The 18,056-nt window shown below is 52.1% G+C and overlaps 6 non-coding genes and 1 pseudogene across 6 annotated transcripts; all 7 read left to right on the top strand.

The window, feature by feature from the left end:
• The first annotated feature begins 22 nt into the window (after window positions 1-22).
• Window positions 23-139, top strand: LOC116357502 (U5 spliceosomal RNA). Its single transcript, XR_004205526.1, has one exon. It is a non-coding gene; the product is annotated as a U5 spliceosomal RNA (small nuclear RNA).
• Window positions 140-5,826: 5,687 nt separating this feature from the next.
• On the top strand, window positions 5,827-6,004 carry LOC116357544 (uncharacterized; annotated as a pseudogene).
• A 555-nt stretch (window positions 6,005-6,559) lies between these two features.
• LOC116357523 (U5 spliceosomal RNA) lies at window positions 6,560-6,677 on the top strand. The gene has a single exon (XR_004205545.1). It is a non-coding gene; the product is annotated as a U5 spliceosomal RNA (small nuclear RNA).
• Window positions 6,678-8,915: 2,238 nt separating this feature from the next.
• On the top strand, window positions 8,916-9,099 carry LOC116357542 (U2 spliceosomal RNA). The gene has a single exon (XR_004205562.1). It is a non-coding gene; the product is annotated as a U2 spliceosomal RNA (small nuclear RNA).
• A 933-nt stretch (window positions 9,100-10,032) lies between these two features.
• Window positions 10,033-10,149, top strand: LOC116357501 (U5 spliceosomal RNA). The gene has a single exon (XR_004205525.1). It is a non-coding gene; the product is annotated as a U5 spliceosomal RNA (small nuclear RNA).
• Window positions 10,150-14,415: 4,266 nt separating this feature from the next.
• Window positions 14,416-14,600, top strand: LOC116357578 (U2 spliceosomal RNA). The gene has a single exon (XR_004205579.1). It is a non-coding gene; the product is annotated as a U2 spliceosomal RNA (small nuclear RNA).
• A 539-nt stretch (window positions 14,601-15,139) lies between these two features.
• Window positions 15,140-15,253, top strand: LOC116357522 (U5 spliceosomal RNA). Its single transcript, XR_004205544.1, has one exon. It is a non-coding gene; the product is annotated as a U5 spliceosomal RNA (small nuclear RNA).
• Window positions 15,254-18,056: the final 2,803 nt, after the last annotated feature.

Genomic DNA, 18,056 nt, shown 5'->3' with positions numbered 1-18,056 from the left:
CCCCCGACCTCTGACTTCCATATGACTCTGGTTTCTCTTCATTACGCACAAGCCTTTCGCCTTTTACTAAAGACTTCCGTGGAGAGGAACACTTATGAGTTCAATGTATTTTTGGAGTGGCTTTGCTTCTTGCAGAGCCCGGTATCTTGTTTCAAGAGAAATTGACATAGATGAGCCAGGATAGTGACTTAAAGACGCATTAGCGACTTTTTACAAAAAACACCTGTCTGTCTGTCTGTCTGTCTGTCTGTCTGTCTGTCTGTCTGTCTGTCTGTCTGTCTGTAGCCGGGGAAACGGTGGGTGGCTGGGATTGGAGGAGCCGGCTCTTGCCAACCCACCCGCTGAGGTCTGCCGAGACCCCCGGGGGCCCGGCGGTTGCAGGGTTCCATTGGTGGGTTATCGCTTCTCGGCCTTTTGGCTCAGTACAAGCTTGACACCGAGGTGTCCTAGAGCCCCTGAGTCAAGAGGTCGAACTAGGAGGGCGATAGTAACGTTTTTGTGCGGAAAACCCAACAATTTGCGTTTCAATTTGAGTATTTTTCTCTGTTTTGAAAAATGGCTCGTGTTTCTACACCGAAGATGCCTGGGATCGGTATAGCAAATACTGTGAGGTTTGCCTGGAGGAATAAGGAGATGGAGCCGTTTGGGAGGGAAACGTTTGGAAGGACTATTTTGATCGGGACCCTAAAGTTGGAGGTGGGAGAGGTTTTGTGCCTCCAGGCAAATCCGGGGGAGGCATCTTTTGATGTGACATTGAAGAAAGAAGGAAAATTTGAAGAAGTGTGGAAGAAGGCGAGAGAGCTGGGAAAGGAGAAACCAATGTGCAATTACGAGGTGACCAGCCTGGGAAAAAGTAATTTCAGGCTGGTCACAGTAAATATGTATAACCCTCATGTGACCGACGAAGAGGTGAGGTCTTTTTTGGGACGGTATGTGGATAATATATCATCGGCAAGGCTCGTAAGGGACTCCCTGGGCTTCTGGAATGGAAGGAGAATTTTTCAGACGTTGCTCAGGGAGGACCCAGAGGGACATGATGGATTCCTCCATCCCCCGGCGATGTTCTCCCTGGGGGCTGACAGGGGAACCTTATATTATGCTCGTCAGCCTCCGTTTTGCAGGCGTTGTATGGCCTACGGTCATATCCTCGCCTCGTGCAACACAAAGAAGTGTAGATATTGTGGATCTGGGGAGCACGAGGCGAGGGACTGCAAAGTGCCTAAGGCGTGCCACGGGTGTGGCACATCTGCACACCTGTGGCGGGAGTGTCCGGCCAGGCAGAGGTCATACGCGTCTGCAGCTGGGGGGAGGGCAGGAGAGGGGGATGGGGGAAGAAGAGGAGGGGAAGGGCGGCCTTTTCAGGCACAGACGGCTGGCACAGAAGGCAAAAAGAAGGAAGAAGAGAAAGGAGCGACAGCGGGAGGAGAAAGAAAGAAGAAGGAAGAGCGTGAAAGAGCAATGGGGGAGGGAGTGGTGGGGGAGGGGGTTCCTGTGGTAGGACCTGTGGGGGGGGGAGGGGGTGCCTGTGGCAGGACCTGTGGGGGGGGAGGGGGTGCCTGTGGCAGGACCTGCGGAGGGGGAGGGGGTGCCTGTGGCAGGACCTGTGGGGGGGGGAGGGGGTGCCTGTGGGGGGAGGGGAGGAGGGGGGGAATGGGGGGGAAGGAGGGGGGAGGGAGTGGGGGGACTGCATGTCGAATTTTCTAGTGGACGAGATGAGGGAAATGGCGGAGGCACTAGCGGGGAAAGGGGGTTGTGTATCCCCGCTGCCTCTTACACCCCTTACATCTCTTACACACAAAAAAAAGAAGAAAGGGAAGAGGGTGGCAGACGTGACATGCAGTGAGAGGAAGGGGGGTGTGGAAGGGGAGGGGGGGGGTAAGCGAGTGATGGGGGAGAGGAGGGTTTCTTTGTCCTCATTGTTTACCGCAGGCCCTCAGCACTTGGAGGAGGGTGAAGCCCTGGAAGTGGATCAAGACTGTTTGGCTGGGGGTTCCCAAAACCTCTTTGAGGGGATGGGGTCCCCTAGCCTCAGCTTGGACGCTTTCAGGGAGGGAGATGGTGGGGAGCCCGGGGAGCAGGGTACTCCAAACCCTAACACCCTACCTGGATCCTGGGTTGGAGGGATGGAGGTGGACGGAGGGACGTCAGGGGAGGAGGGGACGTCCCTGCCGGATGTGATGGAGAAGGGGAGCATCGGGTGAGCCTCCTTTTTATTTGGGCGTTTTGGGAGTAAGGGGTTTGTGTATTGTTTTAATTTAAAATGAATATTTCTGTTTCTTTCCTTAGTTTAAATGTTAGGGGGTTAAGGGACTATGTTAAAAGGAGGGCGGTGTTTAGGTTTTTAGAAGGGGTAGGTTTTGATTTCTGTTTCTTACAGGAGGTTCACCTGAGGGATGGAGGGGATGTTGAAAGGTTTAGAAGGGAGTGGGACAAGGGGGATTCGTTGTGGGGCATAGGAGGGGTGCACTCAACGGGAGTAGGGATTTTGTTTGGAAATAGGGAGGTGAAGGTAGAGGGCACTTTTGTTGTTATGCAGGGTAGAGTTTTAGGGGTAGATGTCACGTATAGGGATGTTAGATATAGGTTATTTGGGGTGTATGGGCCACAGGTGGCGGCAGACAGGAGGGAGATGGTGGACTGTCTGGCGCCCCTGTGTGTTACAAATAGGCACTTAGTAATAGGAGGTGATTTTAATATTGATTTAGGGATAGCGGGGGACAGTAGTGCAGGTGCCATCACCGGGCTAATGGCTTGCCATGGACTGGTCGATGGTGGCCTGCACACTACTCCGGCAATGGTCGGTCCTACATGGCGCAACTCCAGGGGGGTTGCGCGGAGGCTCGACTATATTTTTGTACCTAGGTCTTTGGGTCGGTTGTCTGGGCGGCTGTTGCCTGTCTTTTTTTCGGACCATGACGGGGTGCTCCTGCAGGTGGGGTCGCCAGTCTGCCTCTTCGGTAGGGGGTACTGGAAACTAAATCGGGATTTACTGGATGAGCAGGTCTTTGTCAATGCCGTCACAGGGGTGTTTCGGGGGCTTGAAGGCCTCCGGCCCTTGTGTGAGGGGGTGTTAGAGTGGTGGGATTTAGTAAAGGTAAGGATTAGGGCCTTTATTATAGGATATGGTAAAAGGAAAAAAAGGGAGGAAAGGAGGGAGGTGGATCATATCCAAAGGTTGCTCGAACTCGAGTACGAGGCAGGCAACCTCGGCGGGTCGACTGACTGGGAGAGATCCACAGCCCTGAAGGCGCAGCTCAGGGAGCTGCAGGAGCAGAAGGCTCGAGCTTTCCTAGAGCGGGCGCATAGTGGCTTTTTAGAACATAATGAGACTTGTTCCGCTATGTTCTTTAAGTCGGTTAGGGCCAGACAGAGTAGGAAGGTAATGCATGGAGTTAGAAAAGAAGATGGTAGTGTAGTAAGTAAACCAGAGGAGATGGTCAGGGTAACAACTGATCATTTCCGAGGTTTATTTAAGGAAAGGGAAATAGATGTAGAGCAGGGAAATGTGTTTTTAGAACACTTGTCCCGGCGGCTGCCGGAGGACATTAGAGATGTGATGGAGGCCCAGATCTCCCTCGAAGAGGTTGAGAGCGCCCTCAGGAGGATGGGTAAAGGGAAGGTGCCTGGGATGGATGGTCTACCGGCTGAGTTTTACCTCAAGTTTTGGGGTATACTTGGACCGGTGGTACTCGAAGTCTTGAAGGCCATCCTTGAGACAGGGGTCCCAGGGGGATCAATGGCTGTTGGTGTGCTGTCACTTCTGTATAAGAAGGGGGACGCAACAGACCTTGGCAACTGGCGGCCATTGACCATGCTGTGTGTAGACTACAAGTTGCTTGCAAAGGTCTTAGCGGATCGGTTGCGCACAGCCCTTCCCTACGTCGTCCACGAGGATCAGACGTGCGGGGTAGAGGGACGCTCTATAAGATGGAACCTTCAGTTGATCAGGGACTCCATCGCTTGGGTTGAAGATAGAGGTCTGCCTTTAATGGTAGCAGCGCTTGATCAGGCGAAAGCCTTTGATCGCGTGAATAGATCATTTCTATTCAGGGTATTAGGTAGATTAGGATTTGGGGAGAAGTATATAGGATGGATCCGTACATTATATGTCGGAGCGGGGTGTCGAGTTAGTGTAAACGGTCACTTGGGTGACGTTTTTGACCTCTCGTCTGGGGTCAGGCAGGGGTGCCCGCTCTCGGCACTCCTCTTCGTTCTGTACATGGAGCCTCTGGGGGCTGCCATTAGGGCAGACACAGGGGTGGAAGGCTTGTTGATCCCTGGAAGCGGCGGGCTGCGTGTTAAGATGACGCAGTACGCCGATGACACCTCCTTGCTGCTATGCAAGGACTCGTGCCTGACAAGGTCCCTTGCCATCATTGGGGATTTCACCCGAGCGTCGGGGGCAGTTCTGAATCATGCAAAGTCTTCCGTTAAGTTTTTCGGAAGATGGCGCGGTAGGACGGATGTGCCCGGGGGGTTGTCTCTCTGTGAGGGGGCCCTGAGGGTTCTCGGGGTCCATTTTGAGACCTCCGGCTCAGCGACGCTGAACTGGAACATGGGCATCGCAGTGGTACAGAGGAAGCTAGCAATGTGGAAGGCTAGGTCTTTGTCTTTTATAGGTAAGGTCCTGGTCTTAAAGGTGGATGTATTGCCATCTCTGTTGTATTTGGCATACATCTACCCATTGCCGGCTTGTCTGAGGAGGCCTCTAGTGAGGCTTGTGTTTCAGTTCATGTGGGGTGGCAGGTACGAGTGGGTCGCCAGGGCACGCATGCTCTGTCCCATCGGGGAGGGAGGTAGGGGGGTACCAAACATCCCCCTCAAGCTGGACACAATTTTTGTGTCCTTTGTGTTGACAGAGATGGCTCATCCGGTGATACACCCGTCCGGTTACCTCCTGCGGGTGTTCTTCTCGTACCAAGCGAGAAGCGTAATGGTGTGGACTAACACGGGTCCTCGGGCGGAACAGCTGCCGTGGCACTTTGGCCATGCGGCCAAGTGGCTACGTGCGCACCCTGAGGTTGAAGTTGCCCGAGTAGGTTTAGACCACAGGCACCTGTACGAGGAGGTCAGGCAGGCAGGGAGTCCTCCGCCTGTAGCGGGCATCTCGGAAGTGGTCTGGGAGGGAGTGCAGGCGCGGGGCCTGGACAACCGGCTCAAGGACCTGAATTGGTTGAGCCTCCACAAGTGCTTGCCGGTACGTTCCATCATGTACCGGCATAGCTTGGCGCGATCCCCCACCTGCCCAAGATCTGCTTGTGGCAGGGAGGAGACTGTGCGCCATGTTTTTTGGGACTGTGCCTTTGCCGGAGTGGTGTGGGCTAGGGCACGGGTGTTGTTAGGTAAGGTAAGAGGGGATTTTGTTGTGACGTGGGCTAGACTAGAAAGAGGTGTAGGGAGAGCGAGGGGAACAGATAGGGATAGGTTTCTGCTCTGGCTTCTCATAAGCCTCTTTAAACGGGGGCTGTGGGAAGCCAGGCAGAATTTGGTAAAGACAGGGAGAGATTGGGGGGTGGAAGGGATAGCGAGGAGGGTGGAAGGAGATATAAGAGGGAGGATGAAGAGGGAGGAGAGTAAGTGGGGGAAACATGCGGCACGGGAGAGGTGGAAAGGGGGATTAGGGCTGGTAGAGATTTAGTTTTTGTAAGGGAATAGATTAGGGACGGGGAGATAGGGAAAGGTATTGGTTAGGAATGACGGGGAGGGATGATGCTCCCCTGAGGGTTTATTTTGGTATACCTTGGGATTATTTAGTTTAAAATACCATGGCTTAATTTTTTGACTGAGAATTTGATTTGTATAAAGAATGGTATTTGAACGTAATAAATTATTTTTGTAAAAAAAAAAAAAATCTGTTCTTATCAGTTTAATATCTGATACGTCCCCCATAGGGGGACTACATATTAAATGGATTTTTCGAACAGGGAGTCGGAAATGGGGCTTGCTCCGTCCGCTCCACGCATCGACCCGGTATTGCAGTACCTCCGGGAACGGTGCAACACTTTTCTCCCGTTGTCAAGGAAAAATACTCATTCACAAAGCTATGTAAACAGCTAGCTTAGCTTAGCTTAGCTTAGCTAGCTTAGCTTAGCTAGCTAGCAGAAGAAGAGAAGGAAAGAAACATTCAAACTGAAAAAAGGGCGAAGCGCCTTTCAATGGGGTCCCCCGTTTCCCGCCAAAAAAAATAATTGGGCCAGGATTGTGTGTGTGTGTGTGTGTGTGTGTGGGTGTGTGTCTCTGTCTCTCTCTGTGTGTGTGTGTGTGTGTGTGTGGGTGTGGGTGTGGGTGTGTGTCTCTGTCTCTCTGTCTCTCTCTGTGTGTGTGTGTGTCTCTGTCTCTCTGTCTGTGTGTCTCTCTCTCTCTCTCTCTCTCTCTCTCTCTCTCTCTCTCTCTCTCTCTCTCTCTCTCTCTCTCTCTGTGTCTCTTGTGTCTCTGTGTCTGTGACCTTCTTTTCATCCACAGCCCTCAAACTTGGAAGAGTGGGTTCCGGGAGCACCCGCGGGGACCCGGCCTACAGTGCACAGAGTGTGTCTCGGGCCCCCGACCTCTGACTTCCATATGACTCTGGTTTCTCTTCATTACGCACAAGCCTTTCGCCTTTTACTAAAGACTTCCATGGAGAGGAACACTTATGAGTTCAATGTATTTTGTGAGTGGCTTTGCTTCTTGCAGAGCCCGGTATCTTGTTTCAAGAGAAATTGACATAGATGAGCCAGGATAGTGACTTAAAGACGCATTAGCGACTTTTTACAAAAAACACCTGTCTGTCTGTCTGTCTGTCTGTCTGTCTGTCTGTCTGTCTGTCTGTAGCCGGGGAAACGGTGGGTGGCTGGGATTGGAGGAGCCGGCTCTTGCCAACCCACCCGCTGAGGTCTGCCGAGACCCCCGGGGGCCCGGCGGTTGCAGGGTTCCATTGGTGGGTTATCGCTTCTCGGCCTTTTGGCTCAGATCAAGCTTGGTACTGAGGTGCCCCAAAGCCCGCTGAGTCAGAAGGTCGAAGTAGGAGGGCGATAAGGGTTTAAATCCTTTGAGCAGGTAATTGTTGTTCTTACTGGCTAGTTTCTGGGATTGCTTGTGGAGAGTTTTGGCTTTTGTTGGAAAACCTTTGTTCAAGAGGAGGAGGAAGGGATGACTCCTTATATGTCAGTCCCGGGAGTCGGACTTGCAAACACGGTGCGGTTTGCATGGAGAGAAAAGGACAGGGAGCCTTTTGGAAGAGAGGAGTTTGGGAGGAATGTGCTGATGGGGGTGCTTAAGCTGGGGGTGGAAGATGTCTTTTGCCTCCAGGAGAATGCAGCAGAAAGAGCCTTTGAGGTTACTCTCTACAAAGAGGAAAAGCACGACGAGATAATGCAGAGGGCGAGAGTGATCGAGAAGGAGAGTCCTATATGCCATTATGTGGTGAGAAGTCTGGCTAAGAACAATTTTAGAATAGTTACGGTCAAGATGTACAACCCCTATGTGAAGGAAGAGGACGTGAGGGCATTCTTGGGGAGGTATATGACCAACATCTCCTCAGCAAGGCTCCTGAAGGACACACTTGGGTTTTGGGATGGGAGGAGGAGATTTCAGGCGCTCCTCAAGGAAGACCCGGGGGGTATAGGAGGTTACCTCCATCCTCCAGCTATGTTCTCCCTGGGGGCTGACAGGGGGACATTGCATTATGCACGTCAGCCTCCGTTCTGCAGGCGTTGTATGGCCTACGGCCATATACTAGCCTCGTGCAGCAAGATGAAGTATAGGTACTGTGGATCGAGTGAGCACGAGGCTAGGGATTGTGTAGAGCCGAGGGCATGCCATGGATGTGGCTCGGTAGCGCACCTGTGGCAGGACTGCCCGGCTAGGCGTGGGTCATACGCGTCTGCAGCTGGGGGGGGAGCGAGAGCGGGGGATGGAGGAAGGAAAGAACGGGAGGAAGGAGGTGGCGGAGGAGGAAGGACTGCGCAGAAAGAGTCTGGGAGAGAGGAAGAGGAGGCGGAGGGGAGGATCGGGACAGAAGGAGAGGTGGTCGGGAAGGAAGGAGAGGTGGTCAGGATGGAAGGAGAGTTGGTCGGGTCTGAAGGAGAGGTGGCCGGGATGGAAGGAGAGGAGGTAGAAGGCTACAAAAAGAAGAAGAAGAAGAAGAAGAAGGCGACGGTGATGGGGGAGAGTGAGGAGACAACAGTGGAGAGGAAGGAGGCGGAGGAGGTTGTGGAGATGGAACCAGAAGGAGAGGCGGAAGGGGAAGGGGGTGTGAAGGGTTGGGGGGACAAGGAAGTGTCGAGGGCAAGGGTGGAGGAGTTGAGAGGGATGGTGAGGGCACTAGTAGAGAAGGAATGGGACAAGGGAAAGGAGAGGGCAAGCGCTATGGGGGACGTTAGGGTACCTGAGCCAAATACGCCTCCGAGCAAGAGGGCAAAGAAGGTGGTGAGGAGGAGGGGTGGAAAGAAAGGGGGGGAAGAACAGGGGGATGGGGAGGTGGCGGGGCCCTCGTGGGCTCCGTCTCCATCCTCCTTTAAACCCCTCGCTGAACTTGACCTCCCAGGGTTGGCCCGAAGCTGGATGATGGAGGGGGAGTCGGACTTTCTCTTTGGGGATGCAGCGTCCCCTGTCCGGAGTCCGGAGGAGGGGGAGGTGATGGACTTGAGTGGGGGGCAGGGGCCGGGTGTCATTGCTGTGTTCAGTGGAGGGGGGAGGGAGGGAGATGGGAGTAATGTAGGGTCACAAGTAGACGGGTTAGAGAAGGGGAGCACTGGGTGAGAAATTGTGGTAATAGAGGTGGCGTAATTTGGTAGTTTGTAGATTATTGATCATTTGGTTTTGGATATGGTCATAGTTGATTTATTTTGAAATGATTATTTGTAGGTTGTTGGAATTTGTATATTTAATTTGTCTGGATTATTGGAAGATTATTGTTTGGTTTTTGATGGTAATAAATATATTTTGATAAAAAAAAATAAAAAAAAATCTGTTCTTATCAGTTTAATATCTGATACGTCCCCCATAGGGGGACTACATATTAAATGGATTTTTCGAACAGGGAGTCGGAAATGGGGCTTGCTCCGTCCGCTCCACGCATCGACCCGGTATTGCAGTACCTCCGGGAACGGTGCAACACTTTTCTCCCGTTGTCAAGGAAAAATACTCATTCACAAAGCTATGTAAACAGCTAGCTTAGCTTAGCTTAGCTTAGCTAGCTTAGCTTAGCTAGCTAGCAGAAGAAGAGAAGGAAAGAAACATTCAAACTGAAAAAAGGGCGAAGCGCCTTTCAATGGGGTCCCCCGTTTCCCGCCATTTTACTTTTCTCCCGTTGTCAAGGAAAAATACTCATTCACAAAGCTATGTAAACAGCTAGCTTAGCTTAGCTTAGCTTAGCTTAGCTAGCTAGCTAGCAGAAGAAGAGAAGGAAAGAAACATTCAAACTGAAAAAAGGGCGAAGCGCCTTTCAATGGGGTCCCCCGTTTCCCGCCATTTTACTTTAAAAAAAAATAAAATTAAAAAAATAATAATAATTGGGCCAGGATTGTGTGTGTGTGTGTGTGTGTGTGTGTGGGTGTGTGTCTCTGTCTCTCTCTGTGTGTGTGTGTGTGGGTGTGGGTGTGTGTCTCTGTCTCTCTGTCTCTCTCTGTGTGTGTGTGTGTCTCTGTCTCTCTGTCTGTGTGTCTCTCTCTCTCTCTCTCTCTCTCTCTCTCTCTCTCTCTCTCTCTCTCTCTCTCTCTCTCTCTCTCTCTCTCTCTCTCTCTCTCTCTCTCTCTCTCTCTCTCTCTCTCTCTCTCTCTCTCTCTCTCTCTCTCTCTCTCTCTCTCTCTCTCTCTCTCTCTCTCTCTCTCTCTCTCTCTCTCTCTCTCTCTCTCTCTCTCTCTCTCTCTCTCTCTCTCTCTCTCTCTCTCTCTCTCTCTCTCTCTCTCTGTGTCTCTCTTGTGTCTCTGTGTCTGTGACCTTCTTTTCATCCACAGCCCTCAAACTTGGAAGAGTGGGTTCCGGGAGCACCCGCGGGGACCCGGCCTACAGTGCACAGAGTGTGTCTCGGGCCCCCGACCTCTGACTTCCATATGACTCTGGTTTCTCTTCATTACGCACAAGCCTTTCGCCTTTTACTAAAGACTTCCGTGGAGAGGAACACTTATGAGTTCAATGTATTTTTGGAGTGGCTTTGCTTCTTGCAGAGCCCGGTATCTTGTTTCAAGAGAAATTGACATAGATGAGCCAGGATAGTGACTTAAAGACGCATTAGCGACTTTTTACAAAAAACACCTGTCTGTCTGTCTCTGTCTGTCTGTCTGTCTGTCTGTCTGTCTGTCTGTCTGTCTGTCTGTCTGTCTGTCTGTCTGTCTGTCTGTCTGTCTGTCTGTCTGTCTGTCTGTCTGTAGCCGGGGAAACGGTGGGTGGCTGGGATTGGAGGAGCCGGCTCTTGCCAACCCACCCGCTGAGGTCTGCCGAGACCCCCGGGGGCCCGGCGGTTGCAGGGTTCCATTTGTGGGTTATCGCTTCTCGGCCTTTTGGCTAAGATCAAGCTTGACACCGAGGTGTCCCACAGCTCGCTTAGCCAGAAGGTCGTCCCAGGAGAGCGGTACAAACTTTTTGAAGTTTTTGATTCTTAAATTTTTTTGGGGATTTTCTTCTTCAATTTGTGGGAAGAAAGATTTGGTGGAGAAGATTTTTTCCAATCTTATGGCAGAGATGGAGCATACTACGGGGAAAAAAACACTGCCTGCATCCTGGGTTGGAGAGATGGAGGAGGACGGGGGGGCGTCAGGAGGAGAGAGGGCGTCCCTGCTGGTGGAGATGGACCAGGGGAGCATCGGGTGAGTCTCCTGTTTTTTTTTTCTTTGGGTTTTTTGGGTTAAATTGTAAATAATTATTAAATAAATATGTCTGTTTCGTTTCTTAGTTTAAATGTTAGAGGGTTGAGGGATTTTGTTAAAAGGAGGGCGGCATTTTGTTATTTAGAGGGGGTGGGTTTTGATTTCTGTTTTTTACAGGAGGTTCACCTGAGGGATGGTGGGGATGTGGCTAGATTTAGGAAGGAATGGGATAAGGGGGAATCTTTTTGGGGCATAGGAGGAGTGCACTCAACAGGAGTAGGAATATTGTGTGGTAATAGAGAGATTAAGGTAGAGAGCACATTTGTTGTAATGCAGGGTAGAGTATTGGGGATAGATGTAGTGTATAGAGAAGCTAGGTATAGGTTAATTGGGGTATATGGGCCACAGGTGGCGGCAGACAGAAGGGAGATGGTGGACTGTCTGGCGCCCCTGTGTGTCACAAATAGGCACTTGGTGATAGGAGGGGACTTTAATATAGATTTAGGGGTAGGTGGTGATAGTAGTGCAGGCGCAATCACCGGGCTAATGGCTTGCCATGGTCTGGTTGATGGCGGCCTGCATACTACTCCGGTAATGGTCGGTCCTACATGGCGCAACTCCAGGGGGGTTGCGCGGAGGCTCGACTACATTTTTATATTCAGGTCTTTGGGTCAGTTGTCTGGGCGCCTGTTGCCTGTGTTCTTCACGGATCACGACGGGGTGTTCCTGCAGGTGGGGTCGCCAGTCTGCCTCTTCGGTAGGGGGTACTGGAAGTTAGATCGGGGTATACTGGAGGGGCAGGCTTTCGTTGACGCATTTTTATGTTTCTTTCGAAGGCTTGACGGCCTCCGGTCTATGTGCGAGGGGGTGTTAGAGTGGTGGGATGTAGTGAAGGTGAGAATAAGGGCTTTTATAATAGGATATTGTAAAAGGAAAAAAAGGGAGGAAAGGAGGGAGGTGGATCGTATCCAAAGGTTAGTTGAACTTGAGTACGAGGCAGGCAACCTCGGCGGGTCAATTGACTGGGAGAGATTCGCAGCCCTAAAGGCGCAGCTCAGGGAGCTGCAGGAGCAGAAGGCTCGAGCTTTCCTGGAGCGTGCGCATAGTGGCTTTCTAGAACATAACGAGACTTGTTCCGCTATGTTCTTTAAGTCGGTTAGGGCCAGGCAGAGTAGGAAGGTAATGCATGGCGTTAGGGAAGAAAACGGTAGTGTAGTAAGTAAACCAGAGGAAATGGTCAGGGTGGCAACTGATCATTTCCGAAGTTTATTTAAGGAAAGGGAGATAGATGTAGAGCAGGGAAACGTGTTTTTAGAACACTTGTCCCGGCGGTTGCCGGAGGACATCAGAGACGTGATGGAGGCCCAGATCTCACTAGAAGAGGTTGAGAGCGCTCTTAGGAGGATGGGAAAAGGGAAGGTGCCTGGGATGGATGGGCTGCCGGCTGAGTTTTACCTCAAGTTTTGGGGTATACTTGGACCAGTGGTCCTCGAAGTCTTGAAGGCCATCCTTGAGACGGGGGTCCCGGGGGGATCAATGGCTGTTGGTGTGCTGTCACTTCTTTATAAGAAGGGGGAAGCAACTGACCTTAGCAACTGGCGGCCGTTGACCATGCTGTGCGTAGATTACAAGATTCTTGCAAAGGTTTTAGCAGACCGGTTGCGCACAGCCCTTCCCTACGTCGTCCACGAGGATCAGACGTGCGGGGTAGAGGGCCGTTCTATAAGATGGAACCTACAGTTGATCAGGGACTCCATCGCCTGGGTTGAAGATAGAGGGCTGCCTTTAATGGTAGCAGCGCTAGATCAGGCGAAAGCCTTTGATCGCGTGAATAGATCTTTTCTATTCAGGGTGTTAGGTAGATTAGGATTTGGGGAGAAGTTTATAGGATGGATCCGTACATTGTATGTCGGAGCGGGGTGCCGAGTAAGTGTAAACAGTCACTTAGGTGATGTTTTTGACCTCTCGTCTGGGGTCAGGCAGGGATGCCCACTCTCGGCTCTCCTTTTCGTTCTGTACATGGAGCCTCTGGGGGCTGCCATTAGGGCAGACACAGGGGTGGAGGGTTTGTTGATCCCTGGAAGCGGTGGACTGCGTGTTAAGATGACGCAGTACGCCGACGACACTTCCTTGCTGTTATGCAAGGACTCGTGCTTGACAAGGTCCCTTGCCATCATTGGGGATTTCACCCGAGCGTCGGGGGCGGTTCTGAATCATGCAAAGTCTTCCGTTAAGTTTTTCGGAAGATGGCGCGGTAGGACGGATGTGCCCGGGGGGTTATCGCTCTGTGAAGGGGCCCTGAGGATTCTCGGGGTCCATTTTGAGACCTCCGGCTCAGCGACGCTGAACTGGAACATGGGTATCGCAGTTGTTCAGAGGAAGCTAGCAATGTGGAAGGCTAGGTCTTTGTCTTTTATAGGTAAGGTCCTGGTCCTAAAGGTGGATGTATTGCCATCTCTTTTGTACTTGGCGTACATCTACCCATTGCCGGCTTGTCTAAGAAGGTATCTAGTGAGGCTCGTGTTTCAGTTCATGTGGGGTGGCAGGTACGAGTGGGTCGCCAGGGTGCGCATGCTCTGTCCCATCGGGGAGGGAGGTAGGGGGGGTACCACATCTCCCCCTCAAGCTGGACGCAATTTTTGTTTCCTTTTTGTTGACGGAGCTTGCTCAGCCAGTCATACACCCGTCCGGTTACCTCCTGCGGGTGTTCTTCTCGTATCAGGCGAGAAGCGTAATGGTGTGGTCTAACGCGGGTCCTCGGGCGGAACAGCTGCCGTGGCACTTTGGCCATGCGGCCAAGTGGCTGCGTGCGCACCCCGAGGTTGAAGTTGCCCGAGTAGGTTTAGATCACAGGCACCTGTACGAGGAGGTCAGGCAGGCAGGGAGTCCTGCGCCTGTAGCGGGCATCTCGTCAGTGGTCTGGGAGGGAGTGCAGGCGCGGGGCCTGGACAACAGGCTCAAGGACCTGAATTGGTTGAGCCTTCATAAGTGCTTGCCGGTACGTGCTATTATGTACCGGCATAGTTTGTCGCGATCCTCCACCTGTCCAAGATCTGCTTGTGGCAGGGAGGAGACTGTGCGCCATGCCTTCTGGGACTGTGCCTTTGCCGGACTAGTCTGGGCTAGGGCACGGGTGTTGCTAGGTATGGTTAGGAGCGACTTTTTGCTGACTTGGGCTAGGTTAGAGCGAGGCGTAGGGAGAGCGAGGGGAACGGAAAGGGACAGGTTTCTGCTCTGGCTTCTCATGAGTCTCTTTAAAAGGGGGCTGTGGGAAGCCAGGCAGAATTTAGTTAAGACAGGGAGAGATTGGGGGGTGGAAGGGATAGTGAGGAGGGTGGAAGGTGATGTGAGGGGGAGGATGAGGAGGGAGGAGATAAAGTGGGGGCAGCATGCGGCACGGGAGAGGTGGAAGGGGGGATTAGGGCTGGGAGTGTTAGAGTGAGGTTTGTAAGGGGATAGATTAGGGAAGGGAAGATAGGGAAGGGTTAGGTATTGGTTAGGTATGACGGGGAGGGGCGATGCTCCCCTGAGGTTGGTTTTTGTTTTGGTGTATTTTGTAAATAATTTGAATTTAGAATGAATGAGAATTAGAATTATGATTTTGTAAAAGAATGAATGGTATTGATGGTAAATAAATTATTTTTTGTAAAAAATAAAAAAAAATCTGTTCTTATCAGTTTAATATCTGATACGTCCCCCATAGGGGGACTACATATTAAATTGATTTTTCGAACAGGGAGTCGGAAATGGGGCTTGCTCCGTCCGCTCCACGCATCGACCCGGTATTGCAGTACCTCCGGGAACGGTGCAACACTTTTCTCCCCGTTGTCAAGGAAAAATACTCATTCACAAAGCTATGTAAACAGCTAGCTTAGCTTAGCTTAGCTTAGCTTAGCTAGCTAGCAGAAGAAGAGAAGGAAAGAAACATTCAAACTGAAAAAAGGGCGAAGCACCTTTCAATGGGGTCCCCCGTTTCCCGCCATTTTACTTTAAAAAAAAAATAAATTGGGCCAGGATTGTGTGTGTGTGTGTGTGTGTGTGTGTGTGTCTCTGTCTCTCTCTGTGTGTCTCTGTCTCTCTGTCTGTGTCTCTGTCTCTCTGTCTGTGTCTCTGTCTCTCTGTCTGTGTCTCTCTCTCTCTCTCTCTCTCTCTCTCTCTCTCTCTCTCTCTCTCTCTCTCTCTCTCTCTCTCTCTCTCTCTCTCTCTCTCTCTCTCTCTCTCTGTGTCTCTGTGTCTGTGACCTTCTTTTCATCCACAGCCCTCAAACTTGGAAGAGTGGGTTCCGGGAGCACCCGTGGGGACCCGGCCTACAGTGCACAGAGTGTGTCTCGGGCCCCCGGCCTCTGACTTCCATATGACTCTGGTTTCTCTTCATTACGCACAAGCCTTTCGCCTTTTACTAAAGACTTCCGTGGAGAGGAACACTTATGAGTTCAATGTATTTTTGGAGTGGCTTTGCTTCTGTCTGTCTGTCTGTCTGTAGCCGGGGAAACGGTGGGTGGCTGGGATTGGAGGAGCCGGCTCTTGCCAACCCACCCGCTGAGGTCTGCCGAGACCCCCGGGGGCCCGGCGGTTGCAGGGTTCCATTTGTGGGTTATCGCTTCTCGGCCTTTTGGCTCAGTTCAAGCTTGACACCGAGGTGTCCTAGAGCCCCTGAGCCAAGAGGTCGTCCCAGGAGAGCGGTAAAAGGTCTGTGATTTATAGAAATCAAGTATCTCTAATTTTTTGGTGTTTTTCCCTCCTTTTTTTTCCCTCCCTTTTTTGGGTTTGTTTTTTGGTTTTACTGGAGGAGAGCGTCGATCTCCTTGCGGAGATGGCGCAGTTTTCATCAGGTGGGCCAGTACCTGGGATAGGGTTAGCAAATACCCTGCGTTTTGCGTGGAAAGAAAAAGATGTGGATCCATTTGGAAGAGAAGCTTTCGGAAGAACCATCCTGATTGGGTTGCTGAAACTGTCAGTGAAGGAAGTCTTTTGCCTTCAAGGGAATTCTTTGGACGGGTCATTTGATGTGGCTTTCTTCACAGAAAACAAACATGACGAGATCCTGAAGAAAGTGAGAGCGGTGGGAGATACAAGGCCGATGTGCCATTACATGGTCAAGAGCTTGGCTAGGAATAATTTCCGGATTGTGACGGTGAACATGTATAACCCTTACGTAAAGGATGAAGAGGTGAGGGCCTTTCTGGGGAGATATATGGATAATGTCTCCTCAGGAAGGCCCCTAAAGGACTCGCTGGGATTTTGGACCGGGAGAAGAGCTTTCCAGGCGCTCCTAAGGGAAGACCCTAGGGGAGTGGGAGGGTACCTCCATCCCCCGGCGATGTTCTCCCTGGGGGCTGACAGGGGGACGTTATACTACGCACGTCAGCCCCCATTCTGCAGGCGCTGTATGGCCTATGGACACATCCTGGCCTCGTGCAGCACTCGTAAGTGCAGATTTTGTGGATCGGGGGAGCACGAGGCCAAGGACTGTGACGAGCCGAAGGCGTGCCACGGGTGTGGTTCCACTCAGCACCTGTGGCGCGATTGCCCGGCTCGTCAGCGGTCATACGCGTCTGCAGTTGGAGGGGGAGCAGGAGCGGGGGATGGGGGAAGAAGAGGAGGGCCAGTCCAGGACAAAAAGAAAGAAGAGGAGAAGAAGAATGAAAATAAAGGAACGGAAGAAAAAGAGAAAACAACAGTGGAGGGAGTGGTGGGGGAGGGGGTGCCTGGGGCAGGACCTGTGGGAGGGGTGCCTGTGAAAGGACCGGTGGAGGGGGGGGGGGTGCCTGGGGCAGGACCTGTGGGAGGGGTACCTGTGAAAGGACTGGGGGAGGGGGGGGGGGTGTCTGGGGAAGGGCCGGTGGGGGTGGGGGGGGTGCCTGTGGCAGGAACGGTGGAGGGGGAGGGAGGGAGAGAGGGGGTGAAGGAGTGGGGGGATAGCCTGTCGGGCTTCCTAGAGGAAGAATTGAGGGAAATGGTGGAGGAGCTAGCGGGGAAGGGAGGTTGTGTCTCCCCGCTACCTTCTTCACCAAAAAAGAAGAAGGAGAAGAAAGGGAAGAGGAAGGGGAGCTCGACAGGAAGTGAGAGGGAGGGGGGTGTGGAGGGGGAGGGGGGGGCTAAGAGATCGGCAGGGGGGAGTTCATTGGCCTCCCTGTTTGCCTCAGCCCCTCAAAATTTAGTGGGGGGTGACTCCGTGGAGGGGTCTGGGGGCTGTTTGTCAGAGGGATCTCAACTCCTGTTTGAGGAGATGGGATCCCCTGCACTCAGCCCCGAGGCAGACAGGGAGGGGGGGTTGGAGGATGGGGAGGAACCCAGGATGCAGGGCAATAGGCCTAACACACTGCCTGCATCCTGGGTTGGGGAGATGGAGGAGGACGGGGGGGCGTCAGGAGGAGAGAGGACGTCCCCGCCGGTGGAGATGGACCAGGGGAGCATCGGGTGAGTCTCCTGTTTTTTCATTGGGTTTTGGGTTAGATTGTTTGTATGGTTAAATAAATATGTCTGTTTCTTTTTTTAGTTTAAATGTTAGAGGGTTGAGGGATTTTGTTAAAAGGAGGGCGGTATTTAGTTATTTAGAGGGGGTGGGCTTTGATTTCTGTTTTTTACAGGAGGTTCACCTGAGGGATGGTGGGGATGTGATTAGATTTAGGAGAGAGTGGGATAAAGGGAAATCTTTTTGGGGCATAGGAGGGGTGCACTCAACAGGAGTAGGAATATTGTGTGGGAATAGAGAAGTTAAGGTAGAGAACACTTTTGTAATAATGCAGGGTAGAGTATTGGGGATAGATGTAGTGTATAGAGAAGCTAGGTATAGATTAATTGGGGTATATGGGCCACAGGTGGCGGCAGACAGAAGGGAGATGGTGGACTGTCTGGCGCCCCTGTGTGTCACAAATAGGCACTTGGTGATAGGAGGGGATTTTAATATAGATTTAGGGGTAGGTGGTGATAGTAGTGCAGGCGCAATCACCGGGCTAATGGCTTGCCATGGTCTGGTTGATGGTGGCCTGCATACTACTCTGGTAATGGTCGGTCCTACATGGCGCAACTCCAGGGGGGTTGCGCGGAGGCTCGACTACATTTTTATATCCAGGTCTTTGGGTCAGTTGTCTGGGCGCCTGTTGCCTGTGTTCTTCACGGATCACGACGGGGTGTTCCTGCAGGTGGGGTCGCCAGTCTGCCTCTTCGGTAGGGGGTACTGGAAGCTAGATCGGGGTATACTGGAGGAGCAGGCTTTCGTTGACGCATTTTTTTGTTTCTTTCGAAGGCTTGACGGCCTCCGGTCTATGT

The sequence above is a fragment of the Oncorhynchus kisutch genome, linkage group LG25, assembly GCF_002021735.2.
Source record: "Oncorhynchus kisutch isolate 150728-3 linkage group LG25, Okis_V2, whole genome shotgun sequence".
Lineage (NCBI taxonomy): Eukaryota > Metazoa > Chordata > Actinopteri > Salmoniformes > Salmonidae > Oncorhynchus > Oncorhynchus kisutch.
This window is presented reverse-complemented; position numbering and strand designations above follow the sequence as displayed.